Raw genomic sequence first — 18,363 nt, 5'->3', positions numbered from 1 at the left:
TTGGCGGTTTTCAGAAAAAAAAACCTCTTTTCAGCAGAAACTCTGCTGATTCACCTCTTTTCAGCGCAAGGTTCTGCTTCTTTGCCTCTTTTCTGCAGAAATTCTGCTGATTCACCTCTTTTCTGCAAAATTTTCATCCTTTTTGCCTCTTATCAGCACAATTCTCAGCAGCTTCTGCTCATTTCAGCAGAATTGTCCGTCTGTCCACCTCTTCTCTGTGAGAATGTGTTTGGGTCAGTGAGATGAGTAACTGCTTTGAGCCTGGTAGGGCCAGGTTCGAATCTTGCTCAGGGCAATATTTTGTTTTCACCACCATACAACTTTTTGCAGTACCTCTGATTGGTGAAAATGAGCAGAACCAGGTTGTTCTTTCATTTCATTTCTTTATTTATTTCACACATGGTTCAACAGTGTTTCTTTTTTCTACATACAGAACCTTCTGCCTCTTTTCAGCAGAAATTCTGCTCATTCACCTCATCTCTTGTGTTGGAGTGCCCTCTTGTGGCGCCTTTTGGGTAGTGCCTTAGTAAACGTGAACACTGCAAAGAAGTGGTATCAGACTAGTTTGTAGTGGAGGAATTTGTTGCCAGTTTCTTTCATCTTTAATCCGTATTCATGTTGTAATGTAGTAACTTTTGTGGCACAAATACCACAATATGGCAGAAACACTATGTTTTGGCACAAATACTTTGATTTGGTATATTTTACCTTCTTCACCCTTTTCAGCAAAATTTTCATTTTTTTCACCCCTTTTCAGCACAAATTCCATTTTTGGGGGCTGTTTTCAGAAAAAAAACTCTTTTCAGCAGAAACTCTGCTGATTCATCTCTTTTCAGCGCACGTTTCTGCTCCTTTGCCTCTTTTCTGCAGAAATTCTTCTGATTCACCTCTTTTCTGCAAAATTTTAAGTCTTTTCACCTCTTATCAGCACAATTCTCAGCAGCTTCTGCTCATTTCAGCAGAATTGTCAGTCTGTCCACCTCTTCTCTGTGAGAATGTGTTTGGGTCAGTGAGATGAGTAGCTTCTTTGAGTCTGGTAGGGCCAGGTTTGAATCCTGCTCAGGGCAAAACCTGTTTTTAGTTTTCTCTTTTGTTCTGCCTCTTTTCTGCAGAAATTCTGCTGATTTACCTCTTTTCTGCAAAATTTTCAGCCTTTTCAACTCTTCTCAGCACAATTCTCAGCAGCTTCTGCTGCTTTTGTTTTTTTTTTCACCACCATACAACTTTTTGCAACTTTTCAGCTTTTTCAGCTTTTCAGCAGACAGCTTCAGCGTTAAGGCATCCACACAGCATTTTCGCAGGAAATGCAAATTTTTCTAGTTATTCTTCAAGTTGCTTCCGCACGCTGTTTTTTTTGCCGTCTATCTACTGCCTCAGTTTTCAGCCGATTTTCTCCGCTCAAACTCTATACTGTTCTGCTCTTTCTGCTAATGTTTGCTATGACTTTTGGTGTTTATTACTATTATACTTTTTAAAATATTACACTTTTTCCTTTAATTTGTCCCATTGAAATGAATGGAAAACTTCCACAATTCTGCTAAAACTTGCTTGTTTTTGAAACTTAACTACTTTGTCATACTTTCACCTAGAAACTCCATTCAAACTTTAAAATGTTCTCAGATTATTGGGCTATTCCTGTGTGATTCAGCTTTTTCAGATCTTCTACCGTTTTAATTTTATACCTCTTTAAGTTTTCAGTTGCAAAATTGTGATTTTCAGAAAATACATGCGTTGTTATGGTTGCTATGCAATTAACTCAGAGTGTGCACTCGTCCTTTCTGAATTTTCTCTTCATGTCTGAACAACTTCTTGCTACTCGCTCAATTTCCACTCAACCCCACAAATTATACATCAAAACGTAGGTATTTTTGCTGGCTTTCAGAAAATGTCACTATCATTGTTGTGGGACTTATAGATTTTTGCAAATCTCCTCAGAGTAACATAAAGTCTCAAAACTCTCCATAGAAACTCAATGGAGAGTTTCTTCAAAATCAGCTGGAATTCTCTAATGAGAGGCATTTTCAAATCGTCATATCTCCTTAACGAAACAAAGTTGAGACATGAGGCTTGTGCCCATATATCTTCAGACATCCCTGATGCTCACAATTCAAGAATTTTTTTCCCACCTATTACCGTTTTGAGATGAGTTACATTTGTTTGAGGGTAGGAAATTCGTGCCTTGCTCAGATCTCTTCAGATTTCAAACTCTGGAAATGAGGCACTTTTTCTCTCGTCATATCTTTTGATGGATTTCAACAGAGACCTGAAAATTTCCATGACTGTTCACCAAAGCCTGCTGTTTCTTACGGTGAAAGAATGATTTTGATGCTCCATATAGATTTAGAGTTACAAAACGTTGTTTGAGGGCAAGTCAAGGCAGTTTTGCTTTGCCTCTACTCAGTTACAGTGTGTTACAAGTCATACATCGTCAAAAATTTATATTTTATCTCTGAATTATGAAGACCTGCAGATTCCCCCATCTCTTCTGAACAAAACGGTGTCAGAATGACCGTTCTAGCTCCTACGGTTAGGAAATTATGGCCATTTGTTGGAGGGGAATCCTTAATGTGAGAAATACACTGAAGAAAACCCATAGCTCTCTCTGTGTCTGTGTGTGTAAGTGCTGATTACAGCAGGTGCAGCTAATTTAGCTGACCTAGATATACCAAGCCCAGACTCTCAACAGCCCCTGTACACTTTGCTCTCTGTGTATGCGTCTGTGAGTATCAATATTTCTCCCATGTTAAAGTATTACTCCTCCATAATAGTATTTGTGCTAAATCAAAGTACTTCTACTACATCTTAGTACTTCTGCTCAATCATAGTATTTCTGCTAAATCATAGTATTTTTGAAAAATCATGGTGTTTGTGCCAAATCATGGTTTTGGGGCAAAACCATAATATTTATTTTATGTTATAATATTACTACTAAGTGGAGGAATGTGTGTTATGTTATAGTATATTTGCTGAATATAGTATATCTGCCAAATCATAGTATTTATCCCAAATCATAGTATTTGTGCAAAATTACAGTATTTCTGCTAAAAAGCAGAAATAGTACCTTTAGCAGAAATTTGTGTCAAAAGATATTATTTATGTTAAAACATAGTATTTCTGCCAAATCATAGTATTTCTGCCAAATCATAGTATTTGTACTTATTCATAGTACTTGTGCCAAATCATAGTATTTGTACCCAATCATAGTATTTCTGCAATATGATCGATCGATTTGTGCCAAATCATGGTATCTTTTGCCAAATCATGGTATTTGTGCCAAATCATGTTATTTGTGCCCAGTTAAAATTTCTGTTATATTATAGTGTTACTACTAAGTCGTAGAATTTCTGTTATGTTATAGTATATCTGCTGATTATAGTATATGTGCCAAATCATAGTATTTATAGCAAATCATAGTATTACTGCCCAAACATAGTATTTCTGCCAAATTGTAGTATTTGTGCAAAAACATAGAATTTCTGCAAAATCATAGTATATCTGTTATGTTATAGTATTACTACTAAGGCATAGTATTCCTACCAAATCATAGTATTCCAAATCATAGTATTACTGCAATTCCACAGTATTTGAGCGAAATCGTAGTATTTGTGCAAAAACATACTATGTCTGCAAAATCACATTATATCTGCTATGTTATAGTATTACTACTAAGGCATAGTATTTCTACCAAATCATAGTATTCCTTCAAAATCATAGTATCACTGCAATTTCATAGTATTTCAGCGAAATTGTAGTATTTGTACTAAATCATGGTACTTGTGCCAAATCATAGTATTTTTTGCAAATCATATTATTTGAACCAAAACATTGTATTTGTACGAAGTCATAGTATTTCTTCTAAATCATAGTATTTCACCCAAATCTCAGTAGTTGTGCTAAAACCCAGTATTATTGCCAAGTCGTAGTATTTGTACTGAAACATAGTATTTGTGCCAATAAGAGTATTTGTACTAAATCATAGTACTTGTGCCAAATTATAGTATTTGTGCCCAATTAATATTTCTGTTATGTTATAGTATTACTACTAAGTCGTAGAATTTCTGTTATGTTCTGCCAAATCATAGTATTACGGCTATTTCAAAGTATTTGAGTGAAATTACAGTGTTTCTGCAAAAACATTGTATTTCTGCTAAATCATAGTATTTCTGTTATCTTAAAGTACTTGCACTCAATTATAGTATTTGTGCCAAAGTTTAGTATTTCTGCCAAATCATATCATCTCTGCTAAATCATAGTGTCTGCCAAATCATAATATTTGTGCCTAAGCGCAGCATTTGTACCAAAACATAGTATTTCTGCTATATCATAGTATTTGAGCCAAATCATAGTATATGTCCTAAAACATAGTATTTCTGCCAAATCATAGTATTTGTCCTAAAGCATAGTATTTCAACAAAATCACAGTATTTCTGCTATGTTATAGTATTTGTGCTTGTAGAAAAACCTGTGTTAGTGTGAGCTACATTACCCAGCAGCCTCTGAGCAGTGAGGGAATTCATGGGACTTCTGAGCTAGATGGTCTTCCTTCGTTCCTGTGCTAACGATTGAGGAGAGAGCTGCTGGGAAGGGGAGCAAATAGCCCATCCTGTATTTGTTGAGGATGGTGTGTGTCACATAAACGTGAGTTAATGTTCCATGCTTAAGATGTTTACCCTGCTACTTGTGTGTATTGGTTTTAGTTACCTTTAGCGTATGTGCTAGTTAGCGATAGCTATGGCAGCACAGTTATTTGATTGTTTTGGGCTTGTTCCTGCTTTGTTTGTTCCCCCTGCAAATTTATGTGAATTTGTACACTGTAATATCGCTGTATTGACGTAGTGGCTAAGTAGGAGGCTGACTGTTACTAAGTGCATCAGTGTACATAGGTCATCTCTTGTGTTGGAGTGCCCTCTTGTGGCGCCTTTTGGGTAGTGCCTTAGTAAACGTGAACACTGCAAAGAAGTGGTATCAGACTGGTTTGTAGTGGAGGAATTTGTTGCCAGTTTCTTTCATCTTTAATCCGTATTCATGTTGTAATGTAGTAACTTTTGTGGCGCAAATACCACAATATGGCAGAAATACCATGTTTTGGCACAAATACTTTGATTTGGTATACTTTAGTTTCTTCACCCCTTTTCAGCAAAATTTTCATTTTTTTCACCCCTTTTCAGCACAAATTCCAGCTTTTTTGGCAGTTTTCAGAAAAAAACTCTTTTCAGCAGAAACTCTGCTGATTCACCTCTTTTCTGCAAAATTATCATCCTTTTTGCCTCTTATCAGCACAGTTCTCAGCAGCTTCTGATAATTTCAGCACAATTGTTAGTCTATCTACCTCTTCTTTGTGAGAATGAGTTTGGCTCAGTGAGATGAGTAGCTGCCTTGAGACCAGGAGGTTCGAGGGGAATCCTGAATGTGAATGTAAGAAATACACTGCAGAAAACTTATACCTCTCTCTGTGCCTGTGTGTGTAAGGGCTGATTACAGCAGGTGCAGCTAATTTAACTGACCTAGATATACCAAGCCCAGACTCTTAACAGCCACTGTTCCCTTTACCCTCTGTGTATGTGTATGTTTGTGTGTCTGTATCAATATTTCTCCCATGTTAAAGTATTACTCCGCCATAATAGTATTTCTGTTAAATCAAAGTACTTCTACTACATCTTAGTACTTCTGCTCAATCATAGTATTTCTGCTAAATCATAGTATTTTGGCCAAATCATGGTATTTGTGCCAAAGCATAGTATTTCCAGAAAATAACAGTATTTCTGCTATGTTATATTATTACTGCTCATAGTATTTCTGCCAAATCTTGGTATTTGTTCCAAAGCATAGTATTTCTGCCAAATCACAATATAACTGCAAAATAAAGGGGTTTTTTTTAGACAAATCATAGTGTTTGTGCTAAATCCTAGTAATTCTGCTCAATCATAGAATTTCTGCTATGCTGAAGTGCTTTTTGCTAGATTATAGAATTTCTGCTAAGTCAAAGTATTTCATGTAAATCATAGTATTTATACCAAGTCCCAGTGTTTCTGCCAAATCATAAATCATAAATAATGTGGTGTGTTGGGGGAACAGCTACTTCTCTCCCATCATGCCTTGGGACATGTGCTGCATTTTAGATGTTCTTGTTTCATTGTTTCTGGTTACGTTACTTTTAACTGTTGTCTTGAATGTTGTGTTTATACTACGGTACAAAGTCACTGACAGTTATTGGTTTATAGGAAGAATGCAGTACCATAAGTGAGTTCTGTTATGCTGTTATTGACCCTTGAAGCACATTGTAGCACAAGCAAGTATGTTCAATAAAAAACTCCCCCTACCAGCTTGGGGTGGAAATACAGGCTCAATCTGTCCCTGTGAGCTTCTTTGCAAGATTCATCTGCATGCCACAATAATTTTAATAAAGCAAAGTTAAGATGAGAGGCTTGTGCCAAATCATCTTCAGACACTGCTGATACTCGCGGTTGGAGTAGTTTTTACTGTTATATTACTCTTGAGCCATAAGTTACGTTTGTTTTCAAACTCTTAAAATGAAGCCGTTTCTTCTCTCGTCATATCTCTGCGACGGAGGTACAAAGAGCTATGAAAATCGCAGTCAAAGTTCATGAAATTCTGCTGATTCACCCAGTAAAGGAATTGTGCTTCTATCCCACCTAGTTTTTGAGTTACACGACATTTTGTAACTCCAGAAAACGGCGCTTTACGCCTCTCACCGCGATCTAATTCTGACTGCTCATCTCCCTGTTTTCCAGGCGTCGGCTCTCTTTGCCGGTGGCGCATTTGGTAATGACACGGGTCTGCAGCCCAAAGGTCGTGGGTTCAATTCCACCTTAGTCCACATGGTTTTTTTTCACTACAAATTTATACACTATCACAGACCTGTAATTTATATTGCTAATTTATTACAATTCTGCAAAGTTTTATGATGTTAGCAGTTTGTCTAATACGGACCTCAGATTCTTGTTAACGCTCCATGGCAGAAATACATACAAGTACACAGCCTGATGAAGCAGACAGAAGCAGTACCTCTGATTGCAGAAAGTATTACTCCTCCATAATAGTATTTCTGTTAAATCAAAGTACATATACTACATCTTAGTACTTCTGCTCAATCATAGTATTTTTGCCAAATCATGGTATTTCTGCCATATCATCGTATTTGTGCCAAATCTGCCAGGTCCCCAGGCAGCCAGTCCTCTGTGAGGACTGAGACATTCAAATTTACAATTCAGGGCCTTCCCAGCCAGCCAATCATATATGAGGGATGAGACATTCAAATTTGCATATTGAGGCTTCTAAGCCAACCAATCATCCATGTCATATATCTCTAAAAATTCATATTTTTATTTTAAATAGAAAACACTTGAATGTTCCCCCATCTCTTCTGAACAAAACGGTATAATGACCGTTCTAGCCCCTACGGTTATATGGTCATTTGTTTGAGTGTGTGTGTCTCAATTTTTATTCGCTGGTGACCAGCATCCCATTAGTGGATTCAACTTGACCAGATTCAGACTGATTTACTGGCATAGAAACACACAGGACACTTCATGCTCTGTTTGTCTCTGTGTGCCCTTGTGTGTCTATGTTTGTATGTCTGTGTTTATGCTTGCGTCCATGTTTGTACACATTGTTTTCTGAACATGGGTTACTTGTCACTGTGTTTCTGTGTGTGTGTGTGTCCCTATTTGTAAACATTGCTAGGCATTTAATCTTTGCCTTAGCTTTGTGTATCTGCTGGCAGTTCCTTTGTAACTTTCTAAATTTTCTGCTAATTTTTCACAATTGAACAACAAACAATCTTTTGAGGAAACCTCTCTTTTTGCTGTTGACCGTTTTATGTTTCCAATATTTCTGCTAAAATTATTACTTTTCTGCTAAATTATACTATTTCAGGTCCTATATTGCATTTCTACTATGTGTTACTATTATACTACTATATTAAGTTGTACTCTTACACCATTTCTTCCACGTTTTTAGGTTTGTGCTACATATTAACATTTTTGCTGTATTACAACACTTTTGCCATGTTGTACTATTTCTGCCAAGTTACTATGTTTCTGCTGAGTTACAATATTTCGGCTATATTTTCCTTTGATATAGTATTTTTGCAAACGTATTACGTTTCTTCTTAAGTTTGCGTGTGTGTGTATGTTTCTGATTTCGTGCTGTTCTTCCTTGTTTTTCTAAAGTTTGTGCCAATTTGCCTGAGTAGAGCAACAAATACTTTTGAGCAAAGTTTACCAATGGTTAACTTATTTTCAGCTAGTAATATTGATTTTCCAATATTCCTGCTAAGTTACACATTCCTACAATTCATATTTTAAATACAAATGTTCAACACTTGAAGATTCACCCATGTCTTCTCAACAAAACTAAGCTCTAAGAATGACGTTCTAGCCACTACGGTTAGGAAATGTACACACAGCACACAGTCCAACACATAACACAACAGCAGAGAGAGCACAGACTTTAAGGTGGCGAGGCGTGATTGCAGATGACGTCAGGTGCGACCACCTCTCTTGCAACGGCACTGCAGGCCACATAAAATATTTATGTAGATATTTTGTGAATATTTATTATTCATTTTTTAAGAGCATAGTGCTTTTTTCCCAATTATTTTTTAAATTCAGGTCAAGGTTCTATATGCCCCGAAAGGTGATATAAGGATCAGTTTTTGTTTGATACATGGACAATTCAAGTTCAGCTTTTTAATTCATTTAAGAGAGACCTTCAACTGGATGTTTTTATTTTTTGTTATTTTTTAAGAGTTCAAAATGTCCATTAAATGAATAAAATTTCTTTGTAGCATTTCATGGATTTCATACGCAACACACTATAGTTGTTTATACAAAGAATAAAGGTAAAAAACAATGTGTGCAGTGTTATCTTCATTTTAGATGTCAAAAAGTATTTGTGGGTCCCAGTGTTTTCTTTTCCGTGCAAACCGGGTCCAAATGGCTCTTTGGGTCTTAAATGTTGCTGACCCCTGGTTTAGATGATTGTCTTTAAAACCCTCACTGAAGAGTCTTGTTTAGACAGCCACACCTTTACCTCACTGCAGCAGGGGTGAAGAAGTGGGTGCAGGTCCATTCAGGTCAGAATTCATATGATTACAACCAATACGTATTAGAATAAAATAAATAAATGTGCAATGAACATGTCAGGAGTGCTGTTAAAAAGTCTCATGGCAGTGGGGTTAAAAGACCTCTTGAACCTCTGATTCCTGCAGTGCAGTGAGGTGAGCCTCTGCAGCTCCTACTGTCCTCTGAGGATGCTTAGGTGAACATCAACACCAGCCCCTTGGTGTTGGTGTTCAGGAGAAGACGATTCTTATTACTCCAGCCAGTTAAATAAACTTATCATAATACACTACATTTTAACATAATGACCTTATATTTATTTATGATTTTTAGCCATTATTTCAACTTCAGATAATCCTGTTTGAAATATTTATTCAACTTATAGAATTAAATTTCTGCTAGCTGTTTTCTGTTCCAAAGAAATCTAGTATAATAATATTTAAAATTACATATATTTTTCACGTTTTCAATGCCAATTTTGTTTAATACCGGAGTTTCCCACTACCCCTGAATGCCTCTTGTTTTACGTCTCCGGCTCACTCCTGCATCTCCGTCCACTTTCTCACCGATCCCTGCCGGTAAGCCTGCTTCTCTGTCTCTCTTCTCTGAAATTAAATGTCTATAAGCTGTTTGAGTGATTTACCGAGTTGTTGTTAGTTACTTAAAAACCCAGTCGAAGTATAAGTCATATTAAAGTAACACAATGGCTGCTTTTTTAGTGAAACGTTGTAATTTTAGTATTTAAAAGGAGTTAGGTTGTTAGGGCTAGCTTACCAAAGCGCTAACGCCTAGCCTAGCTCCTATAGGCCCAGTGTGAAATGAATATGGTTCATTTGATTGTATAATACAGTTATTGTGTTGTTTTATTTGGTTCATTTGGTGTGTTAGTGTTTCTGAGTCTCTTAGGGAAGCTGAAGTTACTTCTCGCCTCATTCTTTAGGTTGTAAGGTAATGAGCCGCCATTTTAGAATCACTGATTAGCTACTGAAGCAGCTGCGTTGGCAACTTCACAGGAGAAGTGCGTTGTGGGTTAATTAACAGGAGGGAGAGAGAGAGTGGGGATAAAACACATATAAGAATAATAACATCTCTTAACAAGAAATTTTAGTTTTTTAGTAAATTTTTAAGAACTGTTTAACAAACACTTGTTTGTGCAGGGTTTTAAAAAAAAAATTAAAACCTACACCTGCAGCTCTGTTTAACTTCTCACTTTGTGAAAAATTAATGAAATATAAAAAAGGCCACCTTCAAATAAATAAAATTCAGCAGTGCGCCATTAATATTATTAATATGATATGTAGATATTTAAAACAACAGCATATTAAATGATACTAAATTATATTGTGTGCAGATAATATTTTTAGGAAGCAGAATTTGAATGCAGACCAACTCAAATGTTAAAGCCTACAAATATATCACCCAAGCTTTCATTTATGATTGTTGCTGCTTTAAAATTGTGATGTCAGAATTGAAAGTGTGCAGTGCTAGGTGTTGCAAATCATTGCTTATTAAATCTACTGTGTTATCTAACAGCACCAAACTAATAGAGCTATCACATAACTGAGAAACGTGTGTGGCTTATTACAAATGGATGAAACCACATTTTACCTTAATGAAGACAGTAATCTTTAATAAGGTCTAGAAAAAAAGAGAAGTATTTTTGTTTATATTCCAGCTGTGGTAAACAAAGAAGTGTACTGAATCTTTTGGACTACACAGAGTGATGCAGTATTGACTCTGATGCTGATTTGAGTTGTCTCATTCTGTGTTTTTGTGCTTTGTCTTTTGTTACACAGAGTGAAAGAGATCTTTGGTTTTGCCTTTGCTGGTAAGTAAACAGTGATTGTAATTGAAGCAGTATGAACCTGGCATTGTGTAGCACATTTGGCAACTTAAATACAGTAGTTTGACTTTTTGTGATATGTTTCCATTTACTGATTGGCAAAAACACAGGATTTGTGACCTGTAGCAGCAAAGCCCCCACACAGGGCCTCTGACTGTCCCTGCAAATGTCCCTGAAGTTTAATAGCCCATTTATGTATGATTTAAATTTTTTATGGCTTATTGAATCCAAACATAGTTAAATGTCAGATGTCTTTATACAGGTGTTCATTTCCTCCTTATGTTTGTGGATTTAAGTAGCAGACAAAACAATGAAAGTGTTTTAGGGGAGTCAGTATAAGTGGTTGCTCAAACACTTAAGAGCTGCACAGGTATTGATTTATATTGTCTCTCAAATTCTGCTGATGTATTACATTAAAGTCAGAACACTGTAGAAGTATTTTGCCTGACTCGGTATAAGTAATAGCTTTAACAGTTAAGCAATAATAAAAACGAAGAGAACCAGAGGTGTGAGTGGAAATTGTTAGGTACATTACAGCCAGTGTGTCTAATTAGTTTATTACTTATTTAGTGAATATAATGTGTTTTGAAATTAAATAGAAATGTTGCCAAAAAGGGACATTGCAAAATACATAAATATTCCTAGCAACTGGTACAATGAAAGGAATTTTTAGTGTAATATTTTTAAGACATTTAATTTTAATCACAAAGCATTCTGCACCTCTGTTATTGTAACATGTTAATATTTACATGTATTTTAGAATTTGCATATTCATATCAGACTAACCAAAACATGACACGGTTTTCTGTTGCTTCTGATTTAAAGAATTACTTTGTATTTAATGTTTTGAACCTAAAAGGACATTAAAAGTTTTGGTTTTTTACACTTTATTAGCACTGACCTGTCGTAGAAAATGTTGGAGCCACAAGGCTTCTGTGTAGGAAATATTTGGTGTATCCTGCACTTGTGCCAACAAATATTGGTGCCTGTTCTTTGCATTTCTGTAGTAATAATGCTTTTATTACACTTGCTATAGCCATGTGAGACCACACAGTTCAATTATCTCTTCTTTAGACTTAAAAAAAAAGCTTAAAGTAATTGAGGATTTTACTAGTTAATTTGTGTCACAGTAAATTGGATTGTGTGTGAAGAGGCTCAACAGTCTGAATCATCAAACAGTGATCTGATGAATTGTTTCCTTTCTCTAGACTGCTGATCTGATCATCTCAAGTCTGGTAAGTAAAGGTTCTTCTGAGGTGCAGTGCTGGGAAATATTTCTCATTATAGGAGGTCCAGTGTAGTGCTGTGAGTGAGCACAGCTATTGGTGATCATCAAAATTTATCAAATCCTAGAAAAGTCTGTGTAAACATTTCCAGACCTACAGAGGTTGGTAGGTTATTGTAGCAGCACATATTTTTTCACATTAGAGCAGCTCATGAACAGGAGTTTAGGTACAATTACGTCTTCAAGTAGGGCCTTGTGGATTTCAAAAGCTTCTTTCCCTTCAATAATTAAGTGACTGTCTGAAAACTGCTCTTTGAATTAGTCTTTTAATTAAAGATTTTGGTGATGACTGGAAAAAATCAAAAGCACAGATACAGATCTACGAAGAAATTATCATCATACATAGGTAGCTGTAGCTCAGGTGGTAGAGCAGGTCATCTACTGATCGTTGGTGGTTCGATTCCTGGCTTCCCCTAGTCTGCATGCCAAATATCCTTGGGCAAATTACTAACCCCAAGTTGCTCTCTGATGCGTCCATCGGAGTATGAATGTGTGTGAATGTCAGTTAGGAAGCACTTAGGAGAAATGTGCGAATGGGTGAATGTACAAGTTTTATAAAGCGCTTTGAGTGCTCAGAAGAGTAGAAAAGTGCTATATAAGAACCAGTCCATTTACCATACTACATTTTTAATTAGGCCTTTAAATTGGCCATTATAAGTACGTCCTAGATTTAGTGGAGTGGTTATGGCTGTGTATTAAACATTCCCCAAATGTGACTGAAATATGTAGAAACTGCTTTGTAGGAACCATTCATCTCCAAATTTCTCATTTTGCCAAAAGTCATACTGAATAAAGTATTGTTTACTTTTATGTTAACGGATCTCAAATCCCTGTTTCTGTGTGCCCAGATATTATGATGTACTGTTGTCCCAGGTAAGTACACACAGAAACAGGGATTTGAGAACTTTGGGGATTAAGGAACATGTGATGTGGCATGAATTTTAAGTAGGTGGCCTGAAACTGTCTGCTGTAACCTCAGTGTGTTGGTATTGTTGGACCATATAATATTTACAGTAAGTTATTGTAGCAGCACATCTTGGTGTAAGTTTATAGACTCTGTTTGTTTTTGTGTTAATAGAATTTGAATTCAGGCCACCTCAAATGTTAAAGCCTACAAACATTCCATACAAGCTATCATTTGTGATTGTTGCCTACTTTTGTAGGTAATTGTGACATCACCATTTGATAAAGTGTGCAGTGCTAGGTGTTGCAAATCATTGGTTACGATATCTACTCTCTTAAGTAATCGAACCTAAATTTTGGAGCAGTACATGACTAAGAAACTTGTGTGGCTTATTGCAAATGGATAAAACTACATATTACCATTATGAAGATGATAATCTTTATTAGGGAAAAAGAAAACAGAGGAGAGTTGTTGTTTGTATTCCAGCTGTAGTAAACACAGAAGTTAACTGAATCTTTTTGACTACCGAAAGTATTAAAATTAAGTTATTATTATTATTATTATTATTAAATTATTATTATAATTAAAATTAATAAAGCAGTATTGACCGACGCTGTATTTTTGTTCTTTGTCTTTTGTTACAGAGATTGAAACAGATCTTTGGTTTTGCCTTTGCTGGTAAGTAAACAGTGATTATAACTGAAGCAATATGACACTGTCATTGTATAGCATGTCTGACAATTTACATACAGTAGTTTTGCTTTTTGTGACATCCATTTACTGATGGGCAAAAACAAATGTTCAGGATTTGTAATCTGAAGCAGCAAAGCCCGCACACAGGACCTCTGACTGTCCCTGAAAATGTCCCTGAAATTTAATAGCCCGTTTATGTCTGATTTTAAGCACTTAAGCAAAAAACTAAGAGAAAAAAACTAAGAGAACTAGAGCTGTGAGTGCACAGTGTTTGGTATATTAAAGTCAGCGTGTTCTCTATTTATGCTATAAGTTAAAATTAGTTTATTAATTATTTAATGAATACAGTGTGTTTGAAAATTAAATAGAAATGTTGGCAAAAAGGGAAATATTGCAAAATACATAAATATTCCTTCCAACAGGTATATCCTGCATTTGTGCCAACAAATATTGGAGCCTATTCTTTGCACTTCTGTAGTATGAATGCTTTCATTACACCTTATAGCCATGTGAGACTCTGCAGCTAATGTTCATAAAAGCTTGAAGAAATTGAGGATTTTACTAGTTATTTTATGTCACAGTAAATTGGATTGTGTGTGAAGAGGCTCAACTGTCTGAATCATTGAACAGTGATCTGATGTATTGTTTCCTTTCTTTAGACTGCTGATCTGATCGTCTCAAGTCTGGTAAGTAAAGGTTTGTCTGAGGTCCAGCGCTGGGAAAAGACTTTCTTCCTTGCAGATTTAGTTTGTTTATGTTTTTTTTTTCCACGTTTAAATGTTTCAAATCATCTAACAAAGATAACCTGGATAAATACAAAAAGCAGTTTGACGGTGATGATTCTGTTTATGAAGCACAGAAAATCAAACCATAACAACCTGGTCTAATGTAAAAACATGTTGCAGTCTAAAAGTCAGTCTAATAGCCCTGATAGCAACAAGTACCATCAAGCATTTACAGTAACTATTAATGACTGATTTGCATCACTGGGGGGATTTTGGACAGATTTTGTTTCATTAAGGTCCAATATAAGGTTTTCAAGTCATGTAAAGTTCTCAATTTCATTGAAGTCCAGAATCTGATTAGTCTGCACCAAGAGTTTTGTTTCATTCAGAGTTCCTTGTGTGTTTTGGATCAACTCATCAGTTTCCTGCTGTGAATCCCAAGTATGATTAATCTGAAGCTCAGGACCTGACGGCATGATGCAGGTCCTGAAGTAGTAAAGGAACTCTGGACCATCACAGTAACAGCATCATGTTGGACTTTAATGCTGGTGTTTTTCTGAAATTCGTCTCTCACTGTAGGAGACTCAGTTTAGTGCAGTGAGTCAGCACAGCTCCTGGTGATCATCAAGATGTTTTTAGGCAAATGTGAGAAATGATTTGTGTTCTTTTTGGCCAGTGAATCAATAAATTTGAGTTGACCGGATGTAAGGTTAATGCAAAGCAGGGAGCCTGAAACTGACTGCTCTAATGTCAGTGTGTAGGTTTGTTTGGACCATATAATATTTACAGTAACTGTTGCAGCACATCTTGGTTTCAGTCAATACACTGTTTGTTTTTATTGTGTTAACAGAATGCAAAAATGTCATTATATCAGTTCCACCACCATTTGTTAAACATTGTCGTTCAGTCCAATATGCACTGTATTTTTCAGATTATAAGGCATAAGGGCAATGAACGGGTCTGTTTTTTTTAAACATAAGGTACATTAAGCCAAACAAAACAGCCAGATAATTCAAGCTGTATTCAACTCATTCACAATAATCCGCAACATTGTTCAGTTGTAACACATAAAATACAGAACGACACATTCACTTTGAGCTGATCAGTTTGAAACCTGCTTCGTAAGCATGGCTCTTAACAGGTGCCAGGTCCTTATACACACACACACACAGCATAATATTATGTTCAAGCACAGTGCGAATTACACCGCGAGGCTCCTAACTACGGTAGCTTACCAAAGTTGTACTACAACATTTTGAGAGATTTTGCAGCGCCGTGTCCCACATAGAATTGGTTTGAAGTCGGTAAGCACAGCCAGAATGAATACATAAGGCGCTCAGTCTATTTTTGAGAACATTAAAGATTTTAAGTGTGCCTTATTGTCCGAAAAATACAGTAAAGCCAGCTTTACTGGAAATGTGTCTAATTCCAGTCCCTTTGTGTCTTACAGGTGACCTGCTGCAGAAGCTCTCTCCCTCTATCATTAACAAGCCATTCAGTCTGTCCTATCACTCTCCCCACTCGATCTATTTTGACAAGCCGTTCTATCTTGCTTCACTCTATCCCACAAGCTCTATCTAAGTTATCAAAAATCACGTTTTTAACTGGAATCAAATTTTGAATGGAATCAAGTTTTGTCTGGCGAAATCAAGTTTTGACATGGCCCCAATTTTTGGGAAATTGAAGTTACCAGTACTTCATCGATCTGTTATAGAATTCTGAGAGATCTCTGCTCTCACTGCTCCTTCTTTCCTATCGTTAAACTCTCTCACATCCAGTCTTTTTGCTGGAAATTACAAGTAGAAAGTTGAAATTACAATAGTAGAATTACAGTACAGTAGAAACTATTTACACAGCTGTAGATTTGTCATTTTAATTTTTACTTGGAACACTTTGGAATAAACACTGATAGTTTGGCTTAGAGGTGCAATTACTTTGATACATTATATAAAATTTACACCTTAAAGGTTTTTTGTAATAAGATAAACTTGTTATTTTATACGACACATTCAGACTGCTGTATTCACTAAAATATTAAATTAGATAACTTCAGATACATTTTGCTAGTCTGTTTCATTGTCAGTAACATTTGACTATAGTAGGGTTATACTATTATTATTTAGGGACATTTCTGTTACTCAGTGTAAGTGTTCAGACACAATTGCCATCGAGAAGCTGCCTTGAGGACCCAGACTTCCTGTTTCCTGACTGCTGCAGAACATCCAGCTGAAGAATCCTCATCGCCTGTCATTTGATCTGTTTATATTTGCTTTACATTTTAGATATCTGAAAGATTTACACAAAGTATACTTCAAAGCTAAGAGTTTTATTATAGCCTGTTGATTATTGTGATTTATTCTATACATCCCTTTACAGAAGCTAAGATCTAGTCATTAACAAGTCTGGTTAAAATATCAGAAGTAAAAATATTCTGGTTTGGAAAAAGCTACAATAAAACTGAGCAAAGTGTTTTCAAAGAACTGAATATCTTTTATATTGAGTTTGGATTAAAGTCAACCTTCTACATCTATTTACATATTTATAAAAACATTGGAACATTTTTTATATTTATATTGACATTTTTTCAGATTTAATACTAACTTGAAGAGTTATTAGTTCTTCACTGTTTCCAGGTTGAGTTTTGTTGATATCTTTGTATAAATACGTATAACCTTCAGTTTGTACTCAATAAAATGCCGAGAAAAGGTCAAAGGTCGCAGTCCCAGAAGCTTAGATGGCAAAAGCAGAAAGAACAGTTAAATGTTTCTCAGAGCGGTGAGCAGGTAAAGGTGTCTGTTACAACTATTCCCAGTCCTAAAGTGCAGAGCAGTGTTCAGACAGCCACAGTCACTTATTCAGATGTGGTAAAGAGACGTGTACAATCAGTGTCTGTGCCAAATGCTAAAGTGCAGCAGGTAATCCAGACTGAACCGCAGGTAACTGTGCAAACGCAGCATGATGGAGAAGCTCCAGGACCGTCTCATGTACAAGTTACAAACAGTGAAAGTCGTCCACGAGTGAGCAGCATCTGTGCATCCCGAAGCCAGGCCTCTCCTAGGTATGGAAAGTACAGGAATCAGCAATGCATGGTGAACAGTTTGGTTTTCCTGTCATTCTTACATGAGGATGAATTCATTACCAGAGCAGATCTTAACCGTGTGTTGGACAAAGGCCATGCCGTGTATTCAGATGCCAGAAAGAGGTTTGTGAGCAGCGTGTTTCTAGCCTGCGATGAGCTTCCCACAGTGGTCACCAGCCGTAGACACGAGTATCAAGTGGACATGTCTCAGTTTGCTCGTTATGGCACATTTGATAGTACAGATCACCTTCCGAGCCTTGAACAGGGACTACAGTGTTTGGATTCAGACGTTCGCTATGCTTTGCTAGTCATGGGAGGAACAGTCATTGCAGTTTGCAGGCTGACTTCAGGTGAATACGCATATTTTGACCCTCACCCACGTAAGTCTACAGGAATGCCATTGTCACTAGGTGTAAGTGGTGGAACTGCAGTTATGTTAAAATTTGCACGTCTTAACGACATGATTGACAGGATCAAATGCTTGTACCGAATGTTTAGCATCGCACCAACCTGCACTTATGAGCTACAGCCTGTCGAGTTTCACAGTCAAAATGCTGCTTATCAAAGAGATGCTAATCAAACCACTGAATACAGACAAACTGCTACAAATGTTCTAACACCAGCTTTATATGAACCTGTTCAGGAATTAAGCTCCCAAACATCCACTGAGCAGACACGGAAACCTGTGACAGAGTCTGTAATCACTGAAGTGACATCATCTAGAGTGGATTATTTAGATGAGACAGCTGCT

General features: G+C 36.4%; 1 long non-coding RNA gene across 1 annotated transcript; it reads left to right on the top strand.

Annotated features, from left to right (window-relative positions):
- Positions 1-10,886: 10,886 nt before the first annotated feature.
- On the top strand, positions 10,887-17,981 carry LOC120437825. Its single transcript, XR_005611428.1, has 3 exons — positions 10,887-10,911; positions 14,468-14,494; positions 15,984-17,981. It is a non-coding gene; the product is annotated as an uncharacterized LOC120437825 (long non-coding RNA).
- The last annotated feature ends 382 nt before the right edge of the window (positions 17,982-18,363 follow it).

This window comes from Oreochromis aureus, linkage group 3, assembly GCF_013358895.1.
Source record: "Oreochromis aureus strain Israel breed Guangdong linkage group 3, ZZ_aureus, whole genome shotgun sequence".
Classification (NCBI taxonomy): Eukaryota; Metazoa; Chordata; class Actinopteri; order Cichliformes; family Cichlidae; genus Oreochromis; species Oreochromis aureus.
This window is presented reverse-complemented; position numbering and strand designations above follow the sequence as displayed.